This window comes from Coturnix japonica, chromosome 20 (genome assembly GCF_054131305.1).
Source record: "Coturnix japonica strain WE chromosome 20, WE-NBRP24, whole genome shotgun sequence".
NCBI lineage: Eukaryota > Metazoa > Chordata > Aves > Galliformes > Phasianidae > Coturnix > Coturnix japonica.
This window is the reverse complement of record NC_140682.1, coordinates 653381-672320: the sequence shown is the minus strand read 5'-3', so window position 1 is coordinate 672320 and position 18940 is coordinate 653381.

The following is an 18940-nucleotide window of genomic DNA, read 5'->3' as shown; positions in this document are numbered from 1 at the left end:
AGTCGTAGCCGCAGTAGATTCTGAGTTGAGTCGTAGCTGCAGTAGATTCCGTGTTGAGTTGTAGCCACAGTAGATTCTGAGTAGAGACGTAGCCGCAGTAGATTCCGAGTTAAGACGTAGCCGCAGTAGATTCCGAGTTGAGTTGTAGCCGCAGTAGATTCTGAGTTGAGTCGTAGCCGCAGTGGATTCCGAGTTGAGTTGTAGCCGTAGTAGATTCTGAGTTGAGACGTAGGCGCAGTAGATTCCGAGTTGAATCGTAGAAGCTGTTGATTCTGAGTTGAGTCGTAGCCGCAGTAGATTCCGAGTTGAGTCGTAGCGGGAGTAGATTCCGAGTTGAGTCGTAGCCGCAGTAGATTCTGAGTTGAATCGTAGCCGCAGTAGTTTCGGAGTTGAGACGTAGCGGGAGTAGATTCCGAGTTGAGTCGTAGCCGCAGTAGATTCCGAGTTGAGTCGTAGCCGCAGTAGATTCCGAGTTGAGTCGTAGCCGCAGTAGATTCTGAGTTGATTCGTAGCCGCAGTAGATTCCAAGTTGATTCGTAGCCGCAGTAGATTCCAAGTTGAGTCGTAGCCGCAGTAGATTCCGAGTTGAGTTGTAGACGCAGTAGATTCTGAGTTGAGACGTAGGCGCAGTAGATTCCGAGTTGAGTCGTAGCCGCAGTAGATTCTGAGTTGAGTCGTAGCCGCAGTTGATTCCGAGTTGAGACGTAGCTGCAGTAGTTTCCGAGTTAAGACGTAGGTGCAGTAGATTCTGAGTTGAGTCGTAGCCGCAGTTGATTCCGAGTTAACACGTAGGTGCAGTAGACTCCGAGTTGAGTCGTAGCCGCAGTAGATTCCAAGTTAAGTCGTAGCCGCAGTAGATTCCGAGTTGAGTCGTAGCCGCAGTAGGTTCCGAGTTGAGTCGTAGGTGCAGTAGATTCTGATTTGAGTCGTAGCCGCAGTAGATTCCGAGTTGAGTCGTAGGTGCAGTAGATTCTGAGTTGAGTCGTAGCCGCAGTAGATTCCGAGTTGAGTCGTAGCCGCAGTAGATTCAGAGTTGAGTCGTAGCCGCAGTAGATTCTGAGTTGAATCGTAGCCGCAATAGTTTCGGAGTTGAGTCGTAGCCGCAGTAGATTCCGAGTTGAGTCGTAGCCGCAGTAGATTCCGAGTTGAGTCGTAGCCGCAGTAGATTCCGAGTTGAGTCGTAGCCGCAGTAGATTCTGAGTTGATTCGTAGCCGCAGTAGATTCCGAGTTGAGTCGTAGCCGCTGTAGATTCTGAGTTGAGTCTTAGCCGCAGTAGATTCCGAGTCGAGTCGTAGCCGCAGTAGATTCCGAGTTGAGTCGTTGCCGCAGTAGATTCTGAGTTGAGTCGTAGCCGCAGTTTATTCCGAGTTGAGACGTAGCTGCAGTAGTTTCCGAGTTAAGACGTAGGTGCAGTAGACTCCGAGTTGAGTCGTAGCCGTAGTAGATTTCGAGTTAAGACGGAGGTGCAGTAGACTCCGAATTGAGTCGTAGCCGCAGTAGATTCCAAGTTAAGTCGTAGCCGCAGTAGATTCCGAGTTGAGTCGTAGCCGCAGTAGATTCCGAGTTGAGTCGTAGGTGCAGTAGATTCTGATTTGAGTCGTAGCGGGAGTAGATTCCGAGTTGAGTCGTAGCCGCAGTAGATTCCGAGTTGAGTCGTAGCGGGAGTAGATTCCGAGTTGAGTCGTAGCCGCAGTAGATTCTGAGTTGAATCGTAGCCGCAGTAGTTTCGGAGTTGAGACGTAGCGGGAGTAGATTCCGAGTTGAGTCGTAGCCGCAGTAGATTCCGAGTTGAGTCGTAGCCGCAGTAGATTCCGAGTTGAGTCGTAGCCGCAGTAGATTCTGAGTTGATTCGTAGCCGCAGTAGATTCCAAGTTGAGTCGTAGCCGCAGTAGATTCCGAGTTGAGTTGTAGCCGCAGTAGATTCTGAGTTGAGACGTAGGCGCAGTAGATTCCGAGTTGAGTCGTAGCCGCAGTAGATTCTGAGTTGAGTCGTAGCCGCAGTTGATTCCGAGTTGAGACGTAGCTGCAGTAGTTTCCGAGTTAAGACGTAGGTGCAGTAGACTCCGAGTTGAGTCGTAGCCGCAGTTGATTCCGAGTTAACACGTAGGTGCAGTAGACTCCGAGTTGAGTCGTAGCCGCAGTAGATTCCAAGTTAAGTCGTAGCCGCAGTAGATTCCGAGTTGAGTCGTAGCCGCAGTAGATTCCGAGTTGAGTCGTAGGTGCAGTAGATTCTGATTTGAGTCGTAGCCGCAGTAGATTCCGAGTTGAGTCGTAGGTGCAGTAGATTCTGAGTTGAGTCGTAGCCGCAGTAGATTCCGAGTTGAGTCGTAGCCGCAGTAGATTCAGAGTTGAGTCGTAGCCGCAGTAGATTCTGAGTTGAATCGTAGCCGCAATAGTTTCGGAGTTGAGTCGTAGCCGCAGTAGATTCCGAGTTGAGTCGTAGCTGCAGTAGATTCCGAGTTGAGTCGTAGCCGCAGTAGATTCTGAGTTGATTCGTAGCCGCAGTAGATTCCGAGTTGAGTCGTAGCCGCTGTAGATTCTGAGTTGAGTCTTAGCCGCAGTAGATTCCGAGTCGAGTCGTAGCCGCAGTAGATTCCGAGTTGAGTCGTAGCCGCAGTAGATTCTGAGTTGAGTCGTAGCCGCAGTTTATTCCGAGTTGAGACGTAGCTGCAGTAGTTTCCGAGTTAAGACGTAGGTGCAGTAGACTCCGAGTTGAGTCGTAGCCGTAGTAGATTTCGAGTTAAGACGGAGGTGCAGTTGACTCCGAGTTGAGTCGTAGCCGCAGTAGATTCCAAGTTAAGTCGTAGCCGCAGTTGATTCCGAGTTGAGACGTAGCTGCTGTAGTTTCCGAGTTAAGACGTAGGTGCAGTAGACTCCGAGTTGAGTCGTAGCCGCAGATGATTCCGAGTTAACACGTAGGTGCAGTAGACTCCGAGTTGAGTCGTAGCCGCAGTAGATTCCAAGTTAAGTCGTAGCCGCAGTAGATTCCGAGTTGAGTCGTAGCCGCAGTAGATTCTGATTTGAGTCGTAGCCGCAGTAGATTCCGAGTTGAGTCGTAGGTGCAGTAGATTCTGAGTTGAGTCGTAGCCGCAGTAGATTCCGAGTTGAGTCGTAGCCGCAGTAGATTCAGCGTTGAGTCGTTGCCGCAGTAGATTCTGAGTTGAATCGTAGCCGCAATAGTTTCGGAGTTGAGTCGTAGCCGCAGTAGATTCCGAGTTGAGTCGTAGCCGCAGTAGATTCCGAGTTGAGTCGTAGCCGCAGTAGATTCTGAGTTGATTCGTAGCCGCAGTAGATTCCGAGTTGAGTCGTAGCCGCTGTAGATTCTGAGTTGAGTCTTAGCCGCAGTAGATTCCGAGTCGAGTCGTAGCCGCAGTAGATTCCGAGTTGAGTCGTAGCCGCAGTAGATTCTGAGTTGAGTCGTAGCCGCAGTTTATTCCGAGTTGAGACGTAGCTGCAGTAGTTTCCGAGTTAAGACGTAGGTGCAGTAGACTCCGAGTTGAGTCGTAGCCGTAGTAGATTTCGAGTTAAGACGGAGGTGCAGTTGACTCCGAGTTGAGTCGTAGCCGCAGTAGATTCCAAGTTAAGTCGTAGCCGCAGTAGATTCCGAGTTGAGTCGTAGCCGCAGTAGATTCCGAGTAGAGTCGTAGGTGCAGTAGATTCTGATTTGAGTCGTAGCCGCAGTAGATTCCGAGTTGAGTCGTAGCCGCAGTAGATTCTGAGTTGAGTCGTAGCCACAGTAGATTCCGAGTTGAGTCGTAGCCGCAGTAGATTCCGAGTAAAGACGTAGGTGCAGTAGACTCCGAGTTGAGTCGTAGCCGCAGTAGATTCCGAGTTGAGTTGTAGCCGCAGTAGATTCCGAGTTGAGTCGTAGCCGCAGTTGATTTTGAGTTGAGTCGTAGCCGCAGTAGATTCCGAGTTGAGTCGTAGCCGCAGTAGATTATGAGTTGAGTCGTATCCGCAGTAGATTCGGAGATGAGTCGTAGCCGCAGTAGATTCCGAGTTGAGACGTTACCGCAGTAGACTCTGAGTTGAGACGTAGCAGCAGTAAATTCTGACTTGAGTTGTAGCCGCAGTAGATTCTGAGTTGAGTCGTAGCCGCAGTAGATTCCGAGTTGAGTCGTAGCCGCAGTTGATTTTGAGTTGAGTCGTAGCCGCAGTAGATTCCGAGTTGAGTCGTAGCCGCAGTAGATTCCGAGTTGAGTCGTAGCCGCAGTAGATTCCGAGTTGAGTCGTAGCCGCAGTAGATTCTGAGTTGATTCGTAGCCGCAGTAGATTCCGAGTTGAGTCGTAGCCGCTGTAGATTCTGAGTTGAGTCTTAGCCGCAGTAGATTCCGAGTCGAGTCGTTGCCGCAGTAGATTCCGAGTTGAGTCGTAGCCGCAGTAGATTCTGAGTTGAGTCTTAGCCGCATTAGATTCTGAGTTGAGCTTTAGCCGCGGTAGATTCCGAGTTGAGTCGTAGCTGCAGTAGATTCTGAGTTGAGTCGTAGCCGCAGTAGATTCCGAGTTGAGTCGTAGCCGCAGTAGATTCTGAGTTGAGTCGTAGCCGCGGTAGATTCGGAGTTGAGTCGTAGCCGCAGTAGATTCCGAGTTGAGTCGTAGCCGCAGTAGATTCCGAGTTAAGACGTAGGTGCAGTAGACTCCGAGTTGAGTCGTAGCCGCAGTAGATTCCGAGTTGAGTCGTAGCCGCAGTAGATTCCGAGTTGAGTCTTAGCCGCAGTAGATTCTGAGTTGAGTTTTAGCCGCAGTAGATTCCGAGTTGAGTCGTAGCCGCAGTAGATTCTGAGTTGAGTCGTAGCCGCAGTAGATTCCGAGTTGAGTCGTAGCCGCAGTAGATTCTGAGTTGAATCGTAGCCGCCGTAGATTCGGAGTTGAGTCGTAGCCGCGGTAGATTCCGAGTTGAGTCGTAGCCGCAGTAGATTCCGAGTTAAGACGTAGGTGCGGTAGACTCCGAGTTGAGTCGTAGCCGCAGTAGATTCCGAGTTGAGTCGTAGCCGCAGTAGATTCTGAGTTGAGACGTAGGTGCAGTAGATTCCGAGTTGAGTCGTAGCCGCAGTAGATTCCGAGTTAAGACGTAGCCGCAGTAGATTCCGAGATGAGTTGTAGCCGCCATAGATTCTGAGTTGACTCGTAGCCGCAGTAGATTCCGAGTTGAGTCGTAGCCGCAGTAGATTCTGAGTTGAATCGGAGCCGCAGTAGATTCGGAGTTGAGTCGTAGCCGTAGTAGATTCCGAGTTGAGTCGTAGCCGCAGTAGATTCCGAGTTGAGTCTTAGCCACAGTAGATTCTGAGTTGAGATTTAGCCGCAGTAGATTCCGAGTTGAGTCGTAGCCGCAGTAGATTCCGAGTTGAGTCGTAGCCGCAGTAGATTCCGAGTTGAGTCGTAGCCGCAGTAGATTCTGAGTTGAGTCGTAGCCGCAGTAGAGTCCGAGTTGAGTAGTAGCCGCAGTAGATTCCGAGTTAAGACGTAAGTGCAGTAGACTCCGAGTTGAGTCGTAGCCGCAGTAGTTTCCGAGTTGAGTCGTAGCCGCAGTAGATTCTGAGTTGAGTCTTAGCCGCATTAGATTCTGAGTTGAGTTTTAGCCGCAGTAGATTCCGAGTTGAGTCGTAGCCGCAGTAGATTCTGAGTTGAGTCGTAGCCGCAGTAGATTCTGAGTTGAGTCGTAGCTGCAGTTGATTCCGAGTTGAGTCGTAGCCGCAGTAGATTCCGAGTTGAGTCGTAGCCGCAGTAGATTCTGAGTTGAGTCGGAGCCGCAGTAGATTCGGAGTTGAGTCGTAGCCGCAGTAGATTCCGAGTTGAGTCGTAGCCGCAGTAGATTCCGAGTTGAGTCTTAGCCACAGTAGATTCTGAGTTGAGATTTAGCCGCAGTAGATTCCGAGTTGAGTCGTAGCCGCAGTAGATTCTGAGTTGAGTCGTAGCCGCAGTAGATTCCGAGTTGAGTCGTAGCCGCAGTAGATTCCGAGTTGAGTCGTAGCCGCAGTAGATTCTGAGTTGATTCGTAGCCGCAGTAGATTCCGAGTTGAGTCGTAGCCGCTGTAGATTCTGAGTTGAGTCTTAGACGCAGTAGATTCCGAGTCGAGTCGTAGCCGCAGTATATTCCGAGTTGAGTCGTAGCCGCAGTAGATTCTGAGTTGAGTCTTAGCCGCATTAGATTCTGAGTTGAGTTTTAGCCGCGGTAGATTCCGAGTTGAGTCGTAGCTGCAGTAGATTCTGAGTTGAGTCGTAGCCGCAGTAGATTCCGAGTTGAGTCGTAGCCGCAGCAGATTCTGAGTTGAGTCGTAGCCGCGGTAGATTCGGAGTTGAGTCGTAGCCGCAGTAGATTCCGAGTTGAGTCGTAGCCGCAGTAGATTCCGAGTTAAGACGTAGGTGCAGTAGACTCCGAGTTGAGTCGTAGCCGCAGTATATTCCGAGTTGAGTCGTAGCCGCAGTAGATTCCGAGTTGAGTCTTAGCCGCAGTAGATTCTGAGTTGAGTTTTAGCCGCAGTAGATTCCGAGTTGAGTCGTAGCCGCAGTAGATTCTGAGTTGAGTCGTAGCCGCAGTAGATTCCGAGTTGAGTCGTAGCCGCAGTAGATTCTGAGTTGAATCGTAGCCGCGGTAGATTCGGAGTTGAGTCGTAGCCGCAGTAGATTCCGAGTTGAGTCGTAGCCGCAGTAGATTCCGAGTTAAGACGTAGGTGCAGTAGACTCCGAGTTGAGTCGTAGCCGCAGTAGATTCCGAGTTGAGTCGTAGCCGCAGTAGATTCTGAGTTGAGACGTAGGTGCAGTAGATTCCGAGCTGAGTCGTAGCCGCAGTAGATTCCGAGTTAAGACGTAGCCGCAGTAGATTCCGAGTTGAGTTGTAGCCGCAGTAGATTCTGAGTTGAGTCGTAGCCGCAGTAGATTCCGAGTTGAGTCGTAGCCGCAGTAGATTCTGAGTTGAGTCGGAGCCGCAGTAGATTCGGAGCTTAGTCGTAGCCGCAGTAGATTCCGAGTTGAGTCGTAGCCGCAGTAGATTCCGAGTTGAGTCGTAGCCGCAGTAGATTCCGAGTTGAGTCGTAGCCGCAGTAGATTCTGAGTTGAGTCGTAGCCGCAGTAGATTCCGAGTTGAGTCGTAGCCGCAGTAGATTCTGAGTTGAGTCGTAGCCGCAGTAGATTCTGAGTTGAGTCGTAGCCGCAGTAGAGTCCTAGTTGAGTAGTAGCCGCAGTAGATTCCGAGTTAAGACGTAAGTGCAGTAGACTCCGAGTTGAGTCGTAGCCGCAGTAGTTTCCGAGTTGAGTCGTATCCGCAGTAGATTCTGAGTTGAGTCTTAGCCGCATTAGATTCTGAGTTGAGTTTTAGCCGCAGTAGATTCCGAGTTGAGTCGTAGCCGCAGTAGATTCTGAGTTGAGTCGTAGCCGCAGTAGATTCCGAGTTGAGTCGTAGCTGCAGTAGATTCTGAGTTGAGTCGTAGCCGCAGTAGATTCCGAGTTGAGTTGTAGCTGCAGTAGATTCTGAGTTGAGACGGAGGTGCAGTAGATTCCGAGTTGAGTCGTAGCCGCAGTTGATTCCGAGTTGAGTCGTAGCCGCAGTAGATTCCGAGTTGAGTCGTAGCCGCCGTAGATTCTGAGTTGAGTCGGAGCCGCAGTAGATTCGGAGTTGAGTCGTAGCCGCAGTAGATTCCGAGTTGAGTCGTAGCCGCAGTAGATTCCGAGTTGAGTCTTAGCCACAGTAGATTCTGAGTTGAGATTTAGCCGCAGTAGATTCCGAGTTGAGTCGTAGCCGCAGTAGATTCTGAGTTGAGTCGTAGCCGCAGTAGATTCCGAGTTGAGTCGTAGCCGCAGTAGATTCTGAGTTGAGTCGTAGCCGCAGTAGATTCTGAGTTGAGTCGTAGCCGCAGTAGAGTCCGAGTTGAGTAGTAGCCGCAGTAGATTCCGAGTTAAGACGTAAGTGCAGTAGACTCCGAGTTGAGTCGTAGCCGCAGTAGTTTCCGAGTTGAGTCGTAGCCGCAGTAGATTCTGAGTTGAGTCTTAGCCGCATTAGATTCTGAGTTGAGTTTTAGCCGCAGTAGATTCCGAGTTGAGTCGTAGCCGCAGTAGATTATGAGTTGAGTCGTAGCCGCAGTAGATTCCGAGTTGAGTCGTAGCTGCAGTAGATTCTGAGTTGAGTCGTAGCCGCAGTAGATTCCGAGTTGAGTCGTAGCGGGAGTAGATTCCGAGTTGAGACGTAGCCGCAGTAGATTCTGAGTTGAGACGTAGGCGCAGTAGATTCCGAGTTGAATCGTAGAAGCAGTTGATTCTGAGTTGAGTCGTAGCCGCAGTAGATTCCGAGTTGAGTCGTAGCCGCAGTAGATTCTGAGTTGAGTCGTAGCCGCAGTAGATTCCGAGTTTAGTCGTAGCGGGAGTAGATTCCGAGTTGAGTCGTAGCCGCAGTAGATTCTGAGTTGAATCGTAGCCGCAGTAGTTTCGGAGTTGAGTCGTAGCGGGAGTAGATTCCGAGTTGAGTCGTAGCCGCAGTAGATTCCGAGTTGACTCGTAGCCGCAGTAGATTCTGAGTTGATTCGTAGCCGCAGTAGATTCCAAGTTGAGTCGTAGCCGCAGTAGATTCCGAGTTGAGTTGTAGCCGCAGTAGATTCTGAGTTGAGACGTAGGCGCAGTAGATTCCGAGTTGAGTCGTAGCCGCAGTAGATTCTGAGTTGAGTCGTAGCCGCAGTAGATTCCGAGTTGAGTCGTAGCCGCAGTAGATTCCGAGTAGAGTCGTAGGTGCAGTAGATTCTGATTTGAGTCGTAGCCGCAGTAGATTCCGAGTTGAGTCGTAGCCGCAGTAGATTGAGTTGAGTCGTAGCCGTAGTAGATTCCGAGTTGAGTCATAGCCACAGTAGATTCAGAGTTGAGTCGTAGCCGCAGTAGATTCTGAGTTGAGTCGTAGCCGCAGTAGAGTCTGAGTTGAGTAGTAGCCGCAGTAGATTCCGAGTTAAGACGTAAGTGCAGTAGACTCCGAGTTGAGTCGTAGCCGCAGTAGTTTTCGAGTTGAGTCGTAGCCGCAGTAGATTCTGAGTTGAGTCTTAGCCGCATTAGATTCTGAGTTGAGTTTTAGCCGCAGTAGATTCCGAGTTGAGTCGTAGCCGCAGTAGATTATGAGTTGAGTCGTAGCCGCAGTAGATTCCGAGTTGAGTCGTAGCTGCAGTAGATTCTGAGTTGAGTCGTAGTTGCAGTAGATTCCGAGTTGAGTCGTAGCGGGAGTAGATTCCGAGTTGAGACGTAGCCGCAGTAGATTCTGAGTTGAGACGTAGGCGCAGTAGATTCCGAGTTGAATCGTAGAAGCAGTTGATTCTGAGTTGAGTCGTAGCCGCAGTAGATTCCGAGTTGAGTCGTAGCCGCAGTAGATTCTGAGTTGAGTCGTAGCCGCAGTAGATTCCGAGTTTAGTCGTAGCGGGAGTAGATTCCGAGTTGAGTCGGAGCCGCAGTAGATTCGGAGTTGAGTCGTAGCCGCAGTAGATTCCGAGTTGAGTCGTAGCCGCAGTAGATTCCGAGTTGAGTCTTAGCCACAGTAGATTCTGAGTTGAGATTTAGCCGCAGTAGATTCCGAGTTGAGTCGTAGCCGCAGTAGATTCTGAGTTGAGTCGTAGCCGCAGTAGATTCCGAGTTGAGTCGTAGCCGCAGTAGATTCCGAGTTGAGTCGTAGCCGCAGTAGATTCTGAGTTGATTCGTAGCCGCAGTAGATTCCGAGTTGAGTCGTAGCCGCTGTAGATTCTGAGTTGAGTCTTAGCCGCAGTAGATTCCGAGTCGAGTCGTAGCCGCAGTATATTCCGAGTTGAGTCGTAGCCGCAGTAGATTCTGAGTTGAGTCTTAGCCGCATTAGATTCTGAGTTGAGTTTTAGCCGCGGTAGATTCCGAGTTGAGTCGTAGCTGCAGTAGATTCTGAGTTGAGTCGTAGCCGCAGTAGATTCCGAGTTGAGTCGTAGCCGCAGCAGATTCTGAGTTGAGTCGTAGCCGCGGTAGATTCGGAGTTGAGTCGTAGCCGCAGTAGATTCCGAGTTGAGTCGTAGCCGCAGTAGATTCCGAGTTAAGACGTAGGTGCAGTAGACTCCGAGTTGAGTCGTAGCCGCAGTATATTCCGAGTTGAGTCGTAGCCGCAGTAGATTCCGAGTTGAGTCTTAGCCGCAGTAGATTCTGAGTTGAGTTTTAGCCGCAGTAGATTCCGAGTTGAGTCGTAGCCGCAGTAGATTCTGAGTTGAGTCGTAGCCGCAGTAGATTCCGAGTTGAGTCGTAGCCGCAGTAGATTCTGAGTTGAATCGTAGCCGCGGTAGATTCGGAGTTGAGTCGTAGCCGCAGTAGATTCCGAGTTGAGTCGTAGCCGCAGTAGATTCCGAGTTAAGACGTAGGTGCAGTAGACTCCGAGTTGAGTCGTAGCCGCAGTAGATTCCGAGTTGAGTCGTAGCCGCAGTAGATTCTGAGTTGAGACGTAGGTGCAGTAGATTCCGAGCTGAGTCGTAGCCGCAGTAGATTCCGAGTTAAGACGTAGCCGCAGTAGATTCCGAGTTGAGTTGTAGCCGCAGTAGATTCTGAGTTTAGTCGTAGCCGCAGTAGATTCCGAGTTGAGTCGTAGCCGCAGTAGATTCTGAGTTGAGTCGGAGCCGCAGTAGATTCGGAGCTTAGTCGTAGCCGCAGTAGATTCCGAGTTGAGTCGTAGCCGCAGTAGATTCCGAGTTGAGTCGTAGCCGCAGTAGATTCCGAGTTGAGTCGTAGCCGCAGTAGATTCTGAGTTGAGTCGTAGCCGCAGTAGATTCCGAGTTGAGTCGTAGCCGCAGTAGATTCTGAGTTGAGTCGTAGCCGCAGTAGATTCTGAGTTGAGTCGTAGCCGCAGTAGAGTCCTAGTTGAGTAGTAGCCGCAGTAGATTCCGAGTTAAGACGTAAGTGCAGTAGACTCCGAGTTGAGTCGTAGCCGCAGTAGTTTCCGAGTTGAGTCGTATCCGCAGTAGATTCTGAGTTGAGTCTTAGCCGCATTAGATTCTGAGTTGAGTTTTAGCCGCAGTAGTTTCCGAGTTGAGTCGTAGCCGCAGTAGATTCTGAGTTGAGTCGTAGCCGCAGTAGATTCCGAGTTGAGTCGTAGCTGCAGTAGATTCTGAATTGAGTCGTAGCCGCAGTAGATTCCGAGTTGAGTTGTAGCTGCAGTAGATTCTGAGTTGAGACGGAGGTGCAGTAGATTCCGAGTTGAGTCGTAGCCGCAGTTGATTCCGAGTTGAGTCGTAGCCGCAGTAGATTCCGAGTTGAGTCGTAGCCGCCGTAGATTCTGAGTTGAGTCGGAGCCGCAGTAGATTCGGAGTTGAGTCGTAGCCGCAGTAGATTCCGAGTTGAGTCGTAGCCGCAGTAGATTCCGAGTTGAGTCTTAGCCACAGTAGATTCTGAGTTGAGATTTAGCCGCAGTAGATTCCGAGTTGAGTCGTAGCCGCAGTAGATTCTGAGTTGAGTCGTAGCCGCAGTAGATTCCGAGTTGAGTCGTAGCCGCAGTAGATTCTGAGTTGAGTCGTAGCCGCAGTAGATTCTGAGTTGAGTCGTAGCCGCAGTAGAGTCCGAGTTGAGTAGTAGCCGCAGTAGATTCCGAGTTAAGACGTAAGTGCAGTAGACTCCGAGTTGAGTCGTAGCCGCAGTAGTTTCCGAGTTGAGTCGTAGCCGCAGTAGATTCTGAGTTGAGTCTTAGCCGCATTAGTTTCTGAGTTGAGTTTTAGCCGCAGTAGATTCCGAGTTGAGTCGTAGCCGCAGTAGATTATGAGTTGAGTCGTAGCCGCAGTAGATTCCGAGTTGAGTCGTAGCTGCAGTAGATTCTGAGTTGAGTCGTAGTTGCAGTAGATTCCGAGTTGAGTCGTAGCGGGAGTAGATTCCGAGTTGAGACGTAGCCGCAGTAGATTCTGAGTTGAGACGTAGGCGCAGTAGATTCCGAGTTGAATCGTAGAAGCAGTTGATTCTGAGTTGAGTCGTAGCCGCAGTAGATTCCGAGTTGAGTCGTAGCCGCAGTAGATTCTGAGTTGAGTCGTAGCCGCAGTAGATTCCGAGTTTAGTCGTAGCGGGAGTAGATTCCGAGTTGAGTCGTAGCCGCAGTAGATTCTGAGTTGAATCTTAGCCGCAGTAGTTTCGGAGTTGAGTCGTAGCGGGAGTAGATTCCGAGTTGAGTCGTAGCCGCAGTAGATTTCGAGTTGACTCGTAGCCGCAGTAGATTCTGAGTTGATTCGTAGCCGCAGTAGATTCCAAGTTGAGTCGTAGCCGCAGTAGATTCCGAGTTGAGTTGTAGCCGCAGTAGATTCTGAGTTGAGACGTAGGCGCAGTAGATTCCGAGTTGAGTCGTAGCCGCAGTAGATTCTGAGTTGAGTCGTAGCCGCAGTAGATTCCGAGTTGAGTCGTAGCCGCAGTAGATTCCGAGTAGAGTCGTAAGTGCAGTGGATTCTGATTTGAGTCGTAGCCGCAGTAGATTCCGAGTTGAGTCGTAGCCGCAGTAGATTCTGAGTTGAGTCGTAGCCGTAGTAGATTCCGAGTTGAGTCGTAGCCACAGTAGATTCAGAGTTGAGTCGTAGCCGCAATAATTTCGGAGTTGAGTCGTAGCCGCAGTAGATTCCGAGTTGAGTCGTAGCCGCAGTAGATTCCGAGTTGAGTCGTAGCCGCAGTAGATTCCGAGTTGAGTCGTAGCCGCAGTAGATTCTGAGTTGATTCGTAGCCGCAGTAGATTCCGAGTTGAGTCGTAGCCGCTGTAGATTCTGAGTTGAGTCTTAGCCGCAGTAGATTCCGAGTCGAGTCGTATCCGCAGTAGATTCTGAGTTGAGTCGTAGCCGCAGTAGATTCTGAGTTGAGTCGTAGCCGCTGTAGATTCTGAGTTGAGTTTTAGCCGCAGTAGATTCCGAGTTGAGTCGTAGCCGCAGTAGATTCTGAGTTGAGTCGTAGCCGCAGTAGATTCCGAGTTGAGTCGTAGCCGCAGTAGATTCTGAGTTGAGTCGTAGCCGCGGTAGATTCGGAGTTTAGTCGTAGCCGCAGTAGATTCCGAGTTGAGTCGTAGCCGCAGTAGATTCCGAGTTAAGACGTAAGTGCAGTAGACTCCGAGTTGAGTCGTAGCCGCAGTAGATTCCGAGATGAGTCGTAGCCGCAGTAGATTCTGAGTTGAGTCTTAGCCGCATTAGATTCTGAGTTGAGTTTTAGCCGCGGTAGATTCCGAGTCGAGTCGTAGCCGCAGTAGATTCTGAGTTGAGTCGTAGCCGCAGTAGATTCCGAGTTGAGTCGTAGCCGCTGTAGATTCTGAGTTGAGTTGTAGCCGCAGTAGATTCTGAGTTGAGACGTAGGTGCAGTAGATTCCGAGTTGAGTCGTAGCCGCAGTTTATTCTGAGTTGAGTCGTAGCCGCAGTAGATTCCGAGTTGAGTCGTAGCCGCAGTAGATTCTGAGTTGAGTTTTAGCCGCAGTAGATTCCGAGTTGAGTCGTAGCTGCAGTAGATTCTGAGTTGAGTCGTAGCCGCAGTAGATTCCGAGTTGAGTCGTAGTTCCAGTAGATTCCGAGTTAAGACGTAGGTGCAGTAGACTCCGAGTTGAGTCGTAGCCGCAGTAGATTCCGAGTTGAGTTGTAGCCGCAGTAGATTCTGAGTTGAGACGTAGGTGCAGTAGATTCCGAGTTGAGTCGTAGCCGCAGTTGATTCTGAGTTGAGTCGTAGCCGCAGTAGATTCCGAGTTGAGTCGTAGCCGCAGTAGATTCTGAGTTGAGTCGGAGCCGCAGTAGATTCTGAGTTGAGTCGTAGTCGCAGGAGATTCCGAGTTGAGTCGTAGCCGCAGTAGATTCCGAGTTGAGTCTTAGCCACAGTAGATTCTGAGTTCAGATTTAGCCGCTGTAGATTCCGAGTTGAGTCGTAGCCGCAGTAGATTCTGAGTTGAGTCGTAGCCGCAGTAGATTCCGAGTTGAGTCGTAACCGCAGTAGATTCTGAGTTGAGTCGTAGCCACAGTAGATTCGGAATTGAGTCGTAGCCGCAGTAGAGTCCGAGTTGAGTCGTAGCCGCAGTAGATTCCGAGTTAAGACGTAAGTGCAGTAGACTCCGAGTTGAGTCGTAGCCGCAGTAGTTTCCGAGTTGAGTGGTAGCCGCAGTAGATTCCGAGTTGAGTCGTAGCCGCAGTAGATTCTGAGTTGAGTCGTAGCCGCAGTAGATTCCGAGTTGAGTCGTAGCGGGAGTAGTTTCCGAGTTGAGTCTTAGCCGCATTAGATTCTGAGTTGAGTTTTGGCCGCAGTAGATTCCGAGTTGAGTCGTAGCCGCAGTAGATTCTGAGTTGAGTCGTAGCCGCAGTAGATTCCGAGTTGAGTCGTAGCCGCAGTAGATTCTGAGTTGAGTCGTAGCCGCAGTAGATTCCGAGTTGAGTCGTAGCGGGAGTAGATTCCGAGTTGAGTCGTAGCCGCAGTAGATTCTGAGTTGAGACGTAGGCGCAGTAGATTCCGAGTTGAATCGTAGAAGCAGTTGATTCTGAGTTGAGTCGTAGCCACAGTAGATTCCGAGTTGAGTCGTAGCCGCAGTAGATTCTGAGTTGAGTCGTAGCCGCAGTAGATTCCGAGTTGAGTCGTAGCGGGAGTAGATTCCGAGTTGAGTCGTAGCCGCAGTAGATTCTGAGTTGAATCGTAGCCGCAGTAGTTTCGGAGTTGAGTCGTAGCGGGAGTAGATTCCGAGTTGAGTCGTAGCCGCAGTAGATTCCGAGTTGAGTCGTAGCCGCATTAGATTCCGAGTTGAGTCGTAGCCGCAGTAGATTCTGAGTTGATTCGTAGCCGCAGTAGATTCCAAGTTGAGTCGTAGCCGCAGTAGATTCCGAGTTGAGTTGTAGCCGCAGTAGATTCCGAGTTGAGTCGTAGCTGCAGTAGATTCTGAGTTGAGTCGTAGCCGCAGTAGACTCCGAGTTGAGTCGTAGCCGCAGTAGATTCCGAGTTGAGTTGTAGCCGCAGTAGATTCTGAGTTGAGACATAGGTGCAGTAGATTCCGAGTTGAGTCGTAGCCGCAGTTGATTCTGAGTTGAGTCGTAGCCGCAGTAGATTCCGAATTGAGTCGTAGCCGCAGTAGATTCTGAGTTGAGTCGGAGCCGCAGTAGATTCGGAGTTGAGTCGTAGCTGCAGTAGATTCCGAGTTGAGTCGTAGCCGCAGTAGATTCCGAGTTGAGTCTTAGCCACAGTAGATTCTGAGTTGAGATTTAGCCGCAGTAGATTCCGAGTTGAGTCGTATCCGCAGTAGTTTCCGAGTTGAGTCGTAGCCGCAGTAGATTCCGAGTTGAGTCGTAGCCGCAGTAGATTCTGAGTTGAGTCGTAGCCGCGGTAGATTCCGAGTTAAGACGTAAGTGCAGTAGACTCCGAGTTGAGTCGTAGCCGCAGTAGTTTCCGAGTTGAGTCGTAGCCGCAGTAGATTCTGAGTTGAGTCTTAGCCGCATTAGATTCTGAGTTGAGTTTTAGCCGCAGTAGATTCCGAGTTGAGACGTAGCCGCAGTAGATTCTGAGTTGAGTCGTAGCTGCAGTAGATTCCGAGTTGAGTCGTAGCCGCAGTAGATTCTGAGTTGAGTCGTAGCCGCGGTAGATTCGGAGTTGAGTGGTAGCCGCAGTAGATTCCGAGTTGAGTCGTAGCCGCAGTAGATTCCGAGTTAAGACGTAGGTGCAGTAGACTCCGAGTTGAGTCGTAGCCGCAGTAGATTCCGAGTTGTGTCGTAGCCGCAGTAGATTCCGAGTTGAGTCTTAGCCGCAGTAGATTCTGAGTTGAGTTTTAGCCGCAGTAGATTCTGAGTTGAGTCGTAGCCGCAGTAGATTCTGAGTTGAGTCGTAGCCGCAGTAGATTCCGAGTTGTGTCGTAGCCGCAGTAGATTCTGAGTTGAGTCGTAGCCGCGGTAGATTCGGAGTTGAGTCGTAGCCGCAGTAGATTCCGAGTTGAGTCGTAGCCGCAGTAGATTCCGAGTTGAGTCGTAGCCGCAGTAGATTCTGAGTTAAGACGTAAGTGCAGTAGACTCCGAGTTGAGTCGTAGCCGCAGTAGTTTCCGAGTTGAGTCGTAGCCGCAGTACATTCTGAGTTGAGTCTTAGCCGCATTAGATTCTGAGTTGAGTTTTAGCCGCAGTAGATTCCGAGTTGAGTCGTAGCCGCAGTAGATTCCGAGTTAAGACGTAGGTGCAGTAGACTCCGAGTTGAGTCGTAGCCGCAGTAGATTCCGAGTTGAGTCGTAGCCGCAGTAGATTCCGAGTTGAGTCGTAGCCGCAGTAGATTCTGAGTTGAGTTTTAGCCGCGGTAGATTCCGAGTTAAGACGTAAGTGCAGTAGACTCCGAGTTGAGTCGTAGCCGCATTAGTTTCCGAGTTGAGTCGTAGCCGCAGTAGATTCTGAGTTGAGTCTTAGCCGCATTAGATTCTGAGTTGAGTTTTAGCCGCAGTAGATTCCGAGTTGAGACGTAGCCGCAGTAGATTCTGAGTTGAGTCGTAGCTGCAGTAGATTCCGAGTTGAGTCGTAGCCGCAGTAGATTCTGAGTTGAGTCGTAGCCGCGGTAGATTCGGAGTTGAGTGGTAGCCGCAGTAGATTCCGAGTTGAGTCGTAGCCGCAGTAGATTCCGAGTTAAGACGTAGGTGCAGTAGACTCCGAGTTGAGTCGTAGCCGCAGTAGATTCCGAGTTGAGTCGTAGCCGCAGTAGATTCCGAGTTGAGTCTTAGCCGCAGTAGATTCCGAGTTGAGTCGTAGCCGCAGTAGATTCTGAGTTGAGTCGTAGCCGCAGTAGATTCCGAGTTGAGTCGTAGCCGCAGTAGATTCTGAGTTGAGTCGTAGCCGCGGTAGATTCGGAGTTGAGTGGTAGCCGCAGTAGATTCCGAGTTGAGTCGTAGCCGCAGTAGATTCCGAGTTAAGACGTAGGTGCAGTAGACTCCGAGTTGAGTCGTAGCCGCAGTAGATTCCGAGTTGAGTCGTAGCCGCAGTAGATTCCGAGTTGAGTCTTAGCCGCAGTAGATTCTGAGTTGAGTTTTAGCCGCAGTAGATTCCGAGTTGAGTCGTAGCCGCAGTAGATTCTGAGTTGAGTCGTAGCCGCAGTAGATTCCGAGTTGTGTCGTAGCCGCAGTAGATTCTGAGTTGAGTCGTAGCCGCAGTAGATTCCGAGTTGAGTCTTAGCCGCAGTAGATTCTGAGTTGAGTTTTAGCCGCAGTAGATTCCGAGTTGAGTCGTAGCCGCAGTAGATTCTGAGTTGAGTCGTAGCCGCAGTAGATTCCGAGTTGAGTCGTAGCAGCAGTAGATTCCGAGTTAAGACGTAGGTGCAGTAGACTCTGAGTTGAGTCGTAGCCGCAGTAGATTCCGAGTTAAGACGTAGTTGCAGTAGATTCTGAGTTGAGTCGTAGCCACAGTAGATTCGGAATTGAGTCGTAGCCGCAGTAGAGTCCGAGTTGAGTCGTAGCCGCAGTAGATTCCGAGTTAAGACGTAGGTGCAGTAGACTCCGAGTTGAGTCGTAGCCGCAGTAGATTCCGAGTTGTGTCGTAGCCGCAGTAGATTCCGAGTTGAGTCTTAGCCGCAGTAGATTCTGAGTTGAGTTTTAGCCGCAGTAGATTCTGAGTTGAGTCGTAGCCGCAGTAGATTCTGAGTTGAGTCGTAGCCGCAGTAGATTCCGAGTTGTGTCGTAGCCGCAGTAGATTCTGAGTTGAGTCGTAGCCGCGGTAGATTCGGAGTTGAGTCGTAGCCGCAGTAGATTCCGAGTTGAGTCGTAGCCGCAGTAGATTCCGAGTTGAGTCGTAGCCGCAGTAGATTCTGAGTTAAGACGTAAGTGCAGTAGACTCCGAGTTGAGTCGTAGCCGCAGTAGTTTCCGAGTTGAGTCGTAGCCGCAGTACATTCTGAGTTGAGTCTTAGCCGCATTAGATTCTGAGTTGAGTTTTAGCCGCAGTAGATTCCGAGTTGAGTCGTAGCCGCAGTAGATTCCGAGTTAAGACGTAGGTGCAGTAGACTCCGAGTTGAGTCGTAGCCGCAGTAGATTCCGAGTTGAGTCGTAGCCGCAGTAGATTCCGAGTTGAGTCGTAGCCGCAGTAGATTCTGAGTTGAGTTTTAGCCGCGGTAGATTCCGAGTTAAGACGTAAGTGCAGTAGACTCCGAGTTGAGTCGTAGCCGCATTAGTTTCCGAGTTGAGTCGTAGCCGCAGTAGATTCTGAGTTGAGTCTTAGCCGCATTAGATTCTGAGTTGAGTTTTAGCCGCAGTAGATTCCGAGTTGAGACGTAGCCGCAGTAGATTCTGAGTTGAGTCGTAGCTGCAGTAGATTCCGAGTTGAGTCGTAGCCGCAGTAGATTCTGAGTTGAGTCGTAGCCGCGGTAGATTCGGAGTTGAGTGGTAGCCGCAGTAGATTCCGAGTTGAGTCGTAGCCGCAGTAGATTCCGAGTTAAGACGTAGGTGCAGTAGACTCCGAGTTGAGTCGTAGCCGCAGTAGATTCCGAGTTGAGTCGTAGCCGCAGTAGATTCCGAGTTGAGTCTTAGCCGCAGTAGATTCCGAGTTGAGTCGTAGCCGCAGTAGATTCTGAGTTGAGTCGTAGCCGCAGTAGATTCCGAGTTGAGTCGTAGCCGCAGTAGATTCTGAGTTGAGTCGTAGCCGCGGTAGATTCGGAGTTGAGTGGTAGCCGCAGTAGATTCCGAGTTGAGTCGTAGCCGCAGTAGATTCCGAGTTAAGACGTAGGTGCAGTAGACTCCGAGTTGAGTCGTAGCCGCAGTAGATTCCGAGTTGAGTCGTAGCCGCAGTAGATTCCGAGTTGAGTCTTAGCCGCAGTAGATTCTGAGTTGAGTTTTAGCCGCAGTAGATTCCGAGTTGAGTCGTAGCCGCAGTAGATTCTGAGTTGAGTCGTAGCCGCAGTAGATTCCGAGTTGTGTCGTAGCCGCAGTAGATTCTGAGTTGAGTCGTAGCCGCAGTAGATTCCGAGTTGAGTCTTAGCCGCAGTAGATTCTGAGTTGAGTTTTAGCCGCAGTAGATTCCGAGTTGAGTCGTAGCCGCAG